Source organism: Corythoichthys intestinalis, chromosome 8, assembly GCF_030265065.1.
Source record: "Corythoichthys intestinalis isolate RoL2023-P3 chromosome 8, ASM3026506v1, whole genome shotgun sequence".
NCBI lineage: Eukaryota > Metazoa > Chordata > Actinopteri > Syngnathiformes > Syngnathidae > Corythoichthys > Corythoichthys intestinalis.
In genome coordinates, this window is record NC_080402.1 from 34,268,894 (window position 1) to 34,277,953 (window position 9,060).

Here is a 9,060-nt window from a genome sequence, read left to right on the forward strand (position 1 = left end):
CCGTCAACTCGTCCTGTTGACGCATTACCGCTATGTAAATTCCTCCTATTATGGCGTGTTTTTCTGCTCGTTAACATTAATAATCAAAATGGTGAAGGCGTGTGTGGCGGTTGGTTGCAATAACAGAGAAGATAGATGGAGAGACTTGAAGTTCTACCGTATTCCGAGAGACCCGGAGAGGAGAGCGAGATGGACTGCTGCAATTCGACGAGAAAACTGGGCTCCAAACGATTACCACAGATTATGTAGTAGTCATTTTATATCTGGTAAGATGCATTTAATATATATTTAAAGGGTTTTGGGCTGACAACCACAATTAAGATCATTGCGAGGCTAATCGCCGACAACATACAGTTTCAAATTCAAGATGCTTATTTCTTCCACCATCATTACATTTTGAATAATATTTAGCTGGAACCAAGTGAAAGAAGCCGGCCTCGTCTATGGATAATCAGTTAAACAAGTGTGTCCAAACCTTTTGCATAGGGGGCCAGATTTGGTGTGGTAAAAGTGCAGGGGGCTACCTTGGCTGATTTACATAGAACAATATATTTAAACATTTTAGCAAGCCCTTCTGTGTGTCACATTTGCTTTATTATTTTTTAAAATTCATAATTTCAACAGTCTCGTCTTTGTGGCGTTCTCTTTCGACACTCGGGCTCTTGCGAAATACTGATGCTGTGAAATTAAACTAGCTTCAAGTTGCTATAATTTCTCGCTGCGTATCTTCCCTGTAATGTTGTCGTACATGTCAGCGTGTCTTGTTCGGTAATATCCTTATCGCTAAGTGAGCAGACTGGGCATCGGAAAGGCTTTTCTTTAGTGTGTGTGAGCATATGTCGGGTGAGCTTGTAAAGACTGGTGAAGGTCATGTTGCACACGGAGCAGACGTTGGTCTTCTTACAGGGGACATTCGCACCGCTTCTGCTGTCAATGAAAGTTGTTTGTGTTTCAATACGGGCGTCTGTTTCCTCATTTTTAGATTCACCATCAGCAACACAACTGACATTATCTTTCTTTGATAACTCTGACACACTGGTTTTGACCTCATCCCCTTGTTTCGATTCGGCTCCATTCTGATAGTCCTCCTTGTGAGATGTGATGTGAAGTAAAAAGGAAGAGTTGCTTGGTGACCTTTCGGGACAGTAGGGACAAAGCAAAACCTGTGTAGCATGTGTCTTTTTGTGGCTCTTGAGGCGAGCCTTCTGAAGCTGCTACAGCATGTCGGACACACGTGCTGGGCAGCGTTGTGCTGGACTCGCATGTGCCGTGCCAGGTTGTATGACTCTCTAAAAACGGTGGCGCAAAATGGGCAGCTGAAGGGTTTCTCTTTAGTGTGTGTGCGCATGTGTCGATTTAGCTTGTCAACAAGGGTGAAACTCACGTTGCACATGGAGCACACGTGGGTCTTCTTAGATGGGACGCTCACACCGCTTCGGCTGTCTATGGAAGTCTTTTCTGTCCCAATACAGATGTCTGATTCCTCATTTTCAGATCCATTATCAAAAACACTACAGACAGTATCATTTATCAATGACTCTGATGTACTGGTTTTGACCTCCTCCCCTTGTTTTGATTCAGCGACTTTCTGTTTATATTCCTTGTGAGATGTGACGTGAAGTAAAAAGGCAGAGTCATTCAGCGACCTTTCAGGACAGTGGGGACAAAGCAAAACCTGTGTTGTGTGTATCGCCCTGTGGCTCTTGAGCTCCGCGAGGCTTTCGAAGCTGCTACAGCATGTCGGGCACACGTGCTGGGCGGCGTTATGCTGGACCCGCATGTGCCGCGTCAGATGGTATGATTGGCTGAAGACGGTGGTGCAAACTGGGCAGCAAAAGGGTTTCTCTTTAGTGTGCACTCTTAAGTGTCTGGTCAGTTTCTGCAGACTTAGGTTTTTGTACTCACACATAGGACAAGAAAAACATGTAGAGGTCTTTGTGTTGCTATTCATACCTTGCTAGTTCACGATGTCCTGCTGTAAGGTCGGTGGTGCAGATGTACCATTGGTTTTATAATTGTAATCTTCAGAATTGGGGTCGTTTTTGTCATTTTCTTCCTCTTCTTGATGCTCCTCCTCTTCTAACTTGTATTCATCATGGCTATGATGACTTTGAGTCCTTTTCATTTCAATCACGACTTTATTCCCTTGCCGAGGCCTTCGTCTTTTGCTTAGTTGTTGGCCGAGGTCATTGTGGTCCTGTGGCCTGTTTAAGGTAGTGTGAGACTTGCCCTTTTTGTGCACAGCCGCTTTCTGAGCTGTGGCGATTTTGTTTTCTCTATTAGCTGATTCAGGATTATTTCATTGCTTGCAGTGTCACCGGGCGGCAGCAAGTCTTCCAACGCTGCAACAAACTCAGCTGTGGTCTCTCCAGCCTTTTGATCTCTTTCGTGGAATCTGAGGTATCGCTGTCAGGTGGTGCGCCCGGCAGTAAAGTAGGCTGTCAGAGTCGAAATGACCATTGTGTAGGCTTGGTCCCGCGGGATGAGTGCTGCGAAGATACTCTGACCCTCTAGGCCTAGGCAGTTTTGTAGAAGCATGCACTTATTGTTATCAGTCAGCTTTTCTTCCCCGAGTGCGTCAATGTAACGTGTAAAAGCATTGAGCCACTTAGGCCAAACAATGGTCGGTTCATCAGCCGTTGGTAGGAAAGGGGTGGTAGGGCTAGAATGACTAGTTGTGGCTCTGGAAGAAGGACTTGTCTCACCAGCTCATCCCCTACGAGAGTCACTTCACCCATCTTCATTACTCAGACCAATTTTTCAACTGATAGAGGACTTCAACTCAGGTCTCCCCTTGCTTCGTCACAGTCACATTGATGTTGCGACACTAAAAAACACAAAAAATTGATTCATGTTAAAGGCTGAATTACCGTATTGGCCCGAATATAAGACGGCCCGGATTATAAGACAACCCCCCTCTTTTTCAAGACTTAAGTTTGAAAAATAACTTTTCGAACACAAAATTAATTTTTATACAGAAAATAATTACAGTACATCCGAAAAAATGAGTATAACAATATATCTGAGAGAAAAAGCATGTTATTTTGCCTCATTCAAATCTTAATATCTGAACATGTAAATATTTAAACTAAAGTGCACTCATATTGGTAAATGAATGGCTTCTGGTTTTTGAAATATAAATAAACCAATCTATTGTGATAAAACAACAAAATTGCAATAACTGCATTAACTATCAAAGGGAAGTCTAACTGTAACTGTAGTCTTGAAAAAAATCTGAATAAGGAAAAAACATTGCAATAAAATTATGCAAACTGGTTAAACTTGAGAGTAGCTAAAATCTGTCATGACAGAAAATCGCTTTAATGATATCTGGCGCCATCTAGCGTCGTGAATGGGGAGCGTAGCTGAGAGCTGTCATGACAGACCATTGCTTCAATGATATCTGGCGCCGTGAATGGGTATGACGTCTAGACCGCTAATATAAGACTACCCCCTCTTTTTCATTCTTATTTCAATGCAAAAAACACAGTCTTATATTCGGGCCAATACGGTAAGTATTGCAATTACATACCGTTAAATGGTTCTTACTCAGACCACTTTTTCAACTGATAGAGGACTTCAACTCTCCCCTTGCTTCGTGACAGTCACATTGATGTCGCGACACTGAAAAACACAAAAAAATTGATTCATGTTTACGGTTTAATTAAGTATTGCGATTACATACCGTTAAATGGTGCCATGGTGTTTGGTTCCTCAAGTTTAGAGATTTTTGGTACAGACAGGATTCCCAAAAAGTTGGGACGTTAAACAAATATTCAATAAAAACTGAATGCAATGATTTGGAAGGGCTACTTTTCAATATTGTATTCAAAATAGAACCCAGATGAATGATCATAAGTTTAAACTGACAAAATGTAGCATTTCAAGGGGAAAAATACGTTCATTTGGAATTTCATGGTGTCAAGTCAACAAATTTCAAAAGTTGGCACTGGTAGCAATAAGAGGCTGGAAACGTCAACTTCTCTTATGATGAACAGCTGAAAGACCAATTACCACTAATTAGGTCCAATGGCAACATGATCCATGACCCAAGTTGTTAACAGCGCTCCGTTGTGAAGTCTGCATCTGTGATGGTTCAGGGTTGCATGAGTGCAGGTGGCACATCTGGAAAGGCACATGTAATGCAGGTACATTCAGGTTCTAGAACAACATATAAATTTTGCTGCTTCAGGTATTCGTTTGTTTAAAGTGGCGTTGTAAAGGTTTGTTTTGAAAGTGTTTGCATTTAGTTTTATTGATTTGGGTGAATACACTGCCCTCTAGTCTGCCTCCTTTCACATGGCAAAATTCAGCTGCTAAGTTTTTGTCGAAGCTAATGTTTTTTTTAACAAATTCGTAATTTAGTTTATAGGTATACTTAGCAGGTTTTTGTGGGAATATGTGTCTGAATCATTTGTTAAGACCATTGTAAAAAAAAAAAAAAAAAAAAAAAAGTTAGCATTTTATAGCATTTAAGTTAGGACTTTTGCTATGTAAGTTAGCCACTTGTTCTTTTGTTGCACACAGATCCTCATTTAATTAATTTTTTCATACCGTTTGACGCAGTTATTTAAATTTTTTATGTTCCTCATCCGATTACTCGATTATTCGAACTAACTAATTCATCGATTAAATCGACGACTAAAATAATTGATAGCTGCAGCTCTAGTAGATTTCATGTAAAGTGCAGTGAAACGGTGCAAAAACACGAATGTAGTGTAAATAATCCTATTCCAATTCAATAATCACTCCAGTGTAGCCAACATTTTTTTCTTGGGTGCTCCTGGTGCTCCTGGGTGAAGCTTTCCTGTCTTCCCCTTATCGCCCTCTGGAAGTTTCCCCCGGTTCGGTTGTCGTAGCAACAACTTATAATTTAAAGAGTAGGCAATTATAACTAACGATTTTCAAGCTATACCATTGTTATGATGATATTATTTTCTCCGAAGTCACATGTGTAACATTTAAATTTTAATTCAAAAGTTGTCATCATTTTGAAAGAAAATCCAATTTAAATGAAGAGTGACAATCAACCCCGCAGGGTGTGACGACACAGTGTCAGGCTGACTGATAATAAAAAAAAATAGAAATGAAAACGAGAAGGTCTCACTCTAATAAATGAATGCTTATTATAAGATGTGCTGATTAGAGGATATTCATGAAAGAGTGAAAAATGTGACAACCAACACCACTCTCCTCTACCTACCGTTTGCTTACCGTAAGCCAAATGGTTCATTTATTTTCAATCATTATGCTGAATCCATAACCGATTATTATTACCATAACAGCAGCAATTTACCAAAATACGAAACGGAATTATTATTTAATCTAAATTTAAATGTAAAACCTTGTAGTGTGTTAGTGAAACGTATTCGAGCGCAGAAGTGACTAGAGTAGACGATAGCAAATTTACCACACAGAACTCGACAGCAATCAGCTGCATATCTCAACCGGTGTCTTAAGACTGAATACATTAAATTGAATTAAAAAAAAAAAACATTTAATACATTCTTTAATGATATAGACGTGACTGTTATTAAAATGTGACATGCCACCATGTTGTTACTTGTACATTTGGCTTTTAGAGAGCGACCAACTCACACCAACTGCGCCAATCCGTGGCTAGGATGCTATTTACACTAGATATTTTAGGGCGAAGTCAGCAGCGTTTGCAACGAGCGACCATCTTGGAACAGAAAGCTACTCTTGCAGGATGGATTTAAAATACTCTTGACGCGCTGAATTATTGGTTGATTTAGGAACGTTTCGGTCAATCCAAAAATTATATATTCTTTTTAAGAATATAATAAAAATACGGCATTTCTGACGCTCATGACAAACTATGCCATTTGAAACTTAAGCAATTTACAGTAAAGTTATTTCAAAGTACACAATCTTGAATTGAAGGGGTAGACAGCACCGAGTATCAGTGGTTATACCAGGATGCCAGGTGTGGGTGGGCATTGGTCTCACCTGGGGGGGGGGGGGCAAAACATTTTTTTGAATTGAAATTTGAAATTTTCAATGTAATCATTTAATTAAAAAAAATATTTAATTATTGATTTAATAATTAATTAAAAATTAAATATATATATATATATTATTTTTATTAATTTATTATTATTTTTAAAATTTATTTAATAATTTAATTTTGACATTTTTGAATGGAATTTTTTTAAAAAAATCAAAGCACCTTAATGTTTTCCCACACAGCCGTCTAGGGTACGTATTCAGAATGGGTTGTTATGGACGATCCAAGTTTAAGAAGGAGCACCCACTGCAGAGCCAGAGTGAGAGGACTGGACAGGAAGAACAGGAGGGACGCTTTCAGACGCCGTTGGCAGAGTGGCCGAGCTGCCGCCGAGACATGATGCGGCTGCCGGGCGCACATCACCTACAGGCCTAGGCTTGCCACCCGTCCCTTGAAATATGGAATCGTTCCGTAACTGGGAATTAAAAGTTGCGTTCTGCAGCCTTTTTGGCTGAGTGAGTCATGAACACCACATTTAAAAAAAAAAATGTAATTCCGTGAGAGCCATACAATATGTTTAAAACTAAAAACACAAGTAATGTGTGCCGTTGATGTAATTTCAATACTTTTATAGTATAAAGGTTTGGGTTACTCTCGGAATTCTTTTTAATAACATTGTTATGCTGTTGCTAATCAATGATGAGTATTTCTTACCATTAATGCGACTTCTGGTGCTGTATAGTTTTGCTGATGATTTTGCTTCATGAAGGAGTTCAGAAACTTAGGATGCGTCTCTTTTCATGTTCACGAAGCACTACGAATTCTGTTTTTCCCCTCCACGAACAGAGCACAATCAGTGCACACCGAAACAAGTTTATTCATCGTTAGATTTTTTTTGTGAACTCATTGAAGGACTTCAATAAATTCTCCCCTCTTGTTGTCCCTTTCATAGTCAAAACCTTGCAATCACGCTGAATTGGGATAAATTGCTTACGTCTATTGACTCATCCAAAGCGAGAGAAAAACGGTACCACATTTGTGTGCTTCCCCTGCGTTGCCTCAATTTAATTTGACATCATATTGGTCTTTATCCGAAAAGTCGTCAAAAACTCTCCACAAAGGCAAATTCCTCTGTCAGTTCCTGCTGAAAAGTACGATACTTCTCGTCATTTTATCTTTTTCCCATCTTCTCAAAAGGGTTTCTAAAATTAGCTGACAAACGCGGAAAACGGAACTAAAAACCAGGGTAGTTTACTTCAAGCACATGCGCACATCAACCGATATTTTGAACAGTGTCTCTGCCTCATCTGCGTTGGCAATTGCGATTGATAAATAAATAAAAATATAGACTGACACAACGACATGTATGTTTGCCACTTTCACACTAAAATTACTGCAAACCAGCTTTCTAAACGCCGGTTGTAGTATACGGACTACGTGTCCCATGATCACACTGGGCTCACGCAGCCAATGAATGGCATGGGAAATGGGGGATCTAACGTGGCACATCTAGGTAGCTACAATGGGTTTTCCCATTGGCAGTGTATCAAATACTTGCTCTCCCCACTGTATATGACGATATCTAGTGCGAATTGTGCAAGTGTTGTCGGAGCATTAAAAAAGTTAACATGCGCCGCAAAAGTCACGTCTGTTCATTACTGCACAATACCAGCATATGACCAGTGACCGTCGCTGTTTCGGGCAAAGTAGTATTTTAAAAAATAATTAAAGATTTGTCTGCAAGCCAGATGCAGCTGTCAAAAGAGCCAGATCTGGCTCACCAGCAATAGGTTCCCAACCCCTAGTATATGGTGCGGTATGATTTGGCATGGGCCGATATCAGTTTTTTACTGTGAGATAGCCTTGACCAAAATATTGAGGTATTATGGGATCAAACTTAAATCTCTAAAATGTGTTTTCAAAAATAAAAGAATGAATTATATGAATGTTATGACAAGTGATTAAAAGTATGACATCAAAAGTGATGCTATGAAAAATGTGGATGCGCTTTCATTTTTTGTTGGTGCAACTTAAGAAAAAAGTTAGCCGCACCAGTGCAACCAATGCAAAAAGTGAGTGTGGAGCCTTGGCAATATATTCACAATGTTAATATTTCCCAATATTGTTCAGGCCTATCCCAAAAGAGCTTTTCAGGTTAGCTGATTTTTTTCCTTTTATCAGAGGCAATTATTTTAGGTTGTTTTATTTACCTGACATGTTGTGGCAACTACCTTCGCCTTCATCAGAATGTCACTGGTGTTGGTGTGACTCGTGTTTATCAACTAATGGATGAAGGCGTCACTCAACTGTCAGATTTGACGGGCGAGTCACGCCCTCTGCTGACCATTCAGCCCTCCAGGATGCTGGTCCAGGTAGTAGAGAACATTTAAGCCCCCTTGTCCCTGTTGATGGTCCTCGGGCCCCGTTTGTGGATTTAAATGGCCTCCCTGATCCCGCGCTGATGTTTGCTTTCTTCAGTCCGGATGACTCTGGCCTTTGTCAAACCACACACAACACCCCGCCAGATACTGGTCTATCCAAAGGACAAAATCCACCTAGAAAACAAATGCAACTCCATATATGAAATTCATGCAAATCATGCAATCAATCATTTATCGGGGAGACAGAGAGGAACTTTGTTACATGAAAAAAAAAAACGGAGTGTGAGAAAGAGACAGCAACAAGAGCAATAAAAGAACAACCACAACAAGAACAGCACAAGTCAGCCATCACCGATAACTGCTAAAGGGAAAACCACATTATGGACTGGGAAAAGGCCAGAGTAATCTGCACCGAAGAAAAACATCAGCGCTGGATCAGGGAGGTCATTGAAATTTGCAAGCACAAGTGAGTCACGCCTTCATCCATCGGCTGATAAAGACGCGTCACACCAACACCAGTGACACTTTGATGAAGGTGGAAGTACCGTATTGGGCTGAATTTAAGATCGTGTTTTTTGTAATGAAATAAGACTGAAAAAGTGGGGGTCGTCTTATATTCGCGGTCTAGACATTATACCCATTCACGACGCTAGATGGCTCCAGATATCATTGAAGCGATGTTCTGTCATGACTGATCTCAGCTACTCTCAA

The 9,060-nt window shown here is 40.2% G+C and overlaps 1 long non-coding RNA gene across 1 annotated transcript; it reads right to left on the bottom strand.

The window, feature by feature from the left end:
- Positions 1 to 1,982: 1,982 nt before the first annotated feature.
- On the bottom strand, positions 1,983 to 3,825 carry LOC130919974 (uncharacterized). The gene is made up of 3 exons (XR_009064057.1): positions 3,686 to 3,825; positions 3,533 to 3,624; positions 1,983 to 2,827 (listed from the first exon to the last, which is right to left on the bottom strand). It is a non-coding gene; the product is annotated as an uncharacterized LOC130919974 (long non-coding RNA).
- Between the last annotated feature and the right edge of the window lie 5,235 nt (positions 3,826 to 9,060).